Raw genomic sequence first — 3,742 nt, forward strand, 5'->3', positions numbered from 1 at the left:
CAACACCTCGGTACGATAACCACACTCAAACGTCGGGTGAACAGATTATGAGATAAAAACCAACTATTTACAAATTAAAAGAATTCTAAAATCCGAGAATTAATTTATTGAAACAATCTAAAATATAAGTACACGGCGTTTCGATTTCACCCTAGAGATCATCGTCAGGTGTGATAACGATGATCTCTAGGTTGAGATCGAAACGTCTTATATTTTATAAATTGTATCAAAAAAATAAATTCTCGATTTTAGAATTCTTTTAATTTGTAAATAGAGGGTTTTTATCTTATCATATCAACACCTTGTCTGTCCATAGGCCTGGGAAAATATCCAGATATGCTGGAATGGAAGTCTGTCACAGACACGGAAAATATACACACGCGGCGATGTTGTAAAAATCGTGTTTGATAACGTCTGGATAGACAGTCTTTTCCAGGAAAGATACCGGTTCTTACTTATTTCCAGACACTTAAAAAACCATGAACATGTTTGTTTGTTTTTTTCTGTACAGCTGAGAATCAGAAATTGTGTTTCGACATCAAATTTTCAATCCATTTTGAATCCTAGGCTATATGTCTAGTACACATTTGATGACTTTATCGAAAAAAAAACTTTCTGGGTGCAGAATTCATTGAAAATGAAATCGGGAAATCCGTCGTCGTTAGAACCAATGATATTAAAACTCGTTCCCGGCAGGTAGTGTGGTACGGGTTTTTAAGGGACACCAATGAAAACAATCAAACGAAATCTACCGATCAAATAAATAACAGGGACACAATCCCTCTTTTAAGTTTTTTTTAAATAACCGATAAGCCAAAATGTTTAGCGAACTAGATAACCTCGTTACGTGTGTTTGACCGTCTTCGTTTTTCTTCTTCGTAAATATATTTGTGAACAGAATTAATTCTCCAGCGCAGTAAACCGCGTGGAAGATCGGGCAGGAGAGTTTAAACACAATCTCGTGGAAAACGGCCATCTTGAATAATGCTACGATTAACCGATGACATGATCGATTACTCGTTGTGTCGCCTGTTAGTCATTGTATTGAAATTTCCGTCGAAGTTGTCTCAACTGTCCTCGGTAGTATAGTGGTGAGTATCCGCGCCTGTCACGTGCGAGACCCGGGTTCGATTCCCGGCCGGGGAGTATTTTTTTAACAAAGACTTCACGCTTTTCACAACAGCGAATTAGTAAGGATCCAAGCTGCACAAATAAACCACCTTCTGTCGACAACATACGCAATTACGGCACCGAGCAAAATCATAAGTTTTTCCACACGTCAAAAACATCTTTTACATATAGTACGAAGAAAACAAAACCGAAGTCAACTTTTCCTGTATAACCCTGGTAACTGAAAATACCAGAACATTTTTATTTATTCGCATTTCGGGTTCTTTCGACTACAATTTACAATCTACCACGTACGATTTACGACCTACGATTCTCGCTCTCTTTATAGCTCATTCTACGCGCCCTTACTATCCACTTTTATATTACGGTTATTTTCGCGAAGTTAAATAAAGAAAAATAAATCGATTGTTAACGTTTCGGGTTCGCTGGGACACGCTGTATAATTCAAGAACCACGATTCGGAGAGCAAAATCTGGTAATTGTAAAAAAAATGTAGGTACCCCATAGTGGTAGAAATAGGTTTTGATCACAAATATATCGGGCCTACTTTAATGAATCTAAGACTAGTCTAGACTGCGCTTGTCACGGGAGCCCTCGAGTGCTGCCACACGCGACATAAGATTTTAATCTCCTGACTGCAGTCCACAGCTTGATACGGGACCCATCCCTGCTCCGACTGGCCCAGAATTCGCTTAGAACACTAACAATTCATTGGTCCCTTGAGATCGCGAGGCAAGCGGATTCGAATGTGTTGCTGCTAACATTGTCTTTGACACCTAGTCCAGCCGTGATCATACGGAGACGATTCGGCCCAAGCAATATTTGACCCGTGCTTAATTAGAGGGCGCGTTCACACGTAAATCACCCACTCGATACTAAAATACTTGGTTTTGAATGGCCTTAGGAGAATCTGGTATCATTTTATTACATCCTTATTTGACACCAGCGTGAACGATTAGCCAGAACAAGCCTAAACCTGGTACGGAACAAATTCGGCCGGGTCATCAAGTGCTCGCATTGATCGCGGCTTATACGGATCTAAAGGGTGTTTGTTCTGTTTATCGTGTTAAGGGTCTCTACCTGGTAAAGACGATACAAATCCTGCCCGATATTTCACCCTCTAAACGTCCTATTTTATGCTTAGAATTACTACAAATCGAACGAGACACGAACAATTTAATTACACACAGAGTTTTCAGTTATTTATCAACAGTTTTCGTTGTACAGTTCGTTGACATTGCGATAGATGGCGCATCGGTAGCTATAAACCCGGCGCGTATTTTTCGTTGAATCGATACGCCTTTATGACTAGTACATGGAAAAAGCTATAGATGGCGTAAAGGTAGTAAGCACGGTACAAGTAATTATATTCTATTAAATAAATGCAATAATTGGTTTTTAACTAATTAACGATAATTAACTGTTTATTCGATTAGCTCAGAAAACTGATTATCTATCTATAGCAGGACCGGCAATTCTTAAATAAATAAACATAATTTCAGACCGGCGGTTTAATTTCAAACGTAACAAAAAAAATATTCAAACAAATTACAACCTATTTTCAGAACGTGTGCGCACAATTATATGTATATATGTGTGTGTATAAATAATTTAATCAATAACATAAATAATGTAAATCTACGAGTTTTCTCAATAAATAAATTCTTACTAAAGGCAAAATGCATCCATAGTCTTTAAACGTACATTATAGTGTCATATTCATGTGCAACTGTTACAATAGCAACACCTGAGTATAATATATATTAGTATATATATTATATTATATTATATATTGCTGCCTTAAGTTACACAAAATGTTAGATCAGAAAGCATGCAAAGCACAAACCACTGACCACAGCGTCCCTTAACACCGACTAGGCCCACATCTACAACACTAACGCCCCCAAGCGATCAGACATTGACTGACGCCCCCCTATCAGTGACAGAATTAACCATCCCTCCCCCGTAACTAAACTCCATTCATTCATACAATTAGTATATACAGCTTCAATCAAACTTATGCACCAGCACAGACGGCATCAGCATCTGATTACGCTCAGTTTCACAGCACCAGCATCCGATTACACTGACAGTTCTACTGAACCAGCATCTGTATACTGCACCTGCGCATATACTAGAATTCAAATGCATCGGCATCTGACTACTACTAACCAACATTTCTGTTGCGCTTACTCTCACTTACAGTTCTTACTGCAACCAGCAGCTTTTACACACAACCCTCTCTCCTCCCCCTCTCCTCTCCCCTCTCTCCTCTCCCCTCTCTTCCCTTCACTCAACCAGTTATAATATTTATCCATTAAATATAATAGTATATATATATATATATATATATATATACATATGTTTATATAAATATCAACCCCCTCCCAATGGTACTACACACAAACCCTCCCCCACACACTCCCCTCCTCTCCTAGACTCCCCGAACCCTCCCCTGCACAGACTCAAAGGACAGCCCTCCTAAAAACTCTCCCCTACATCTCAAGCAAACCCTCTCCTCATCCAACTCATTAGAATGACTCAAATCCAGCAACCCTCTCCGACCCCTCGGCACCCCTCCCCTTATTGCCCCTCCCCCCTCCCTCCTCTT

At 39.4% G+C, this 3,742-nt stretch overlaps 1 non-coding gene across 1 annotated transcript; it reads left to right on the forward strand.

Moving 5' to 3' along the window:
* Nucleotides 1-1,074: 1,074 nt before the first annotated feature.
* Nucleotides 1,075-1,146, forward strand: Trnad-guc (transfer RNA aspartic acid (anticodon GUC)). Its single transcript has one exon. It is a non-coding gene; the product is annotated as a tRNA-Asp (tRNA).
* Nucleotides 1,147-3,742: the final 2,596 nt, after the last annotated feature.

The sequence above is a fragment of the Tubulanus polymorphus genome, chromosome 10 (genome assembly GCF_964204645.1).
Source record: "Tubulanus polymorphus chromosome 10, tnTubPoly1.2, whole genome shotgun sequence".
NCBI lineage: Eukaryota > Metazoa > Nemertea > Palaeonemertea > Tubulaniformes > Tubulanidae > Tubulanus > Tubulanus polymorphus.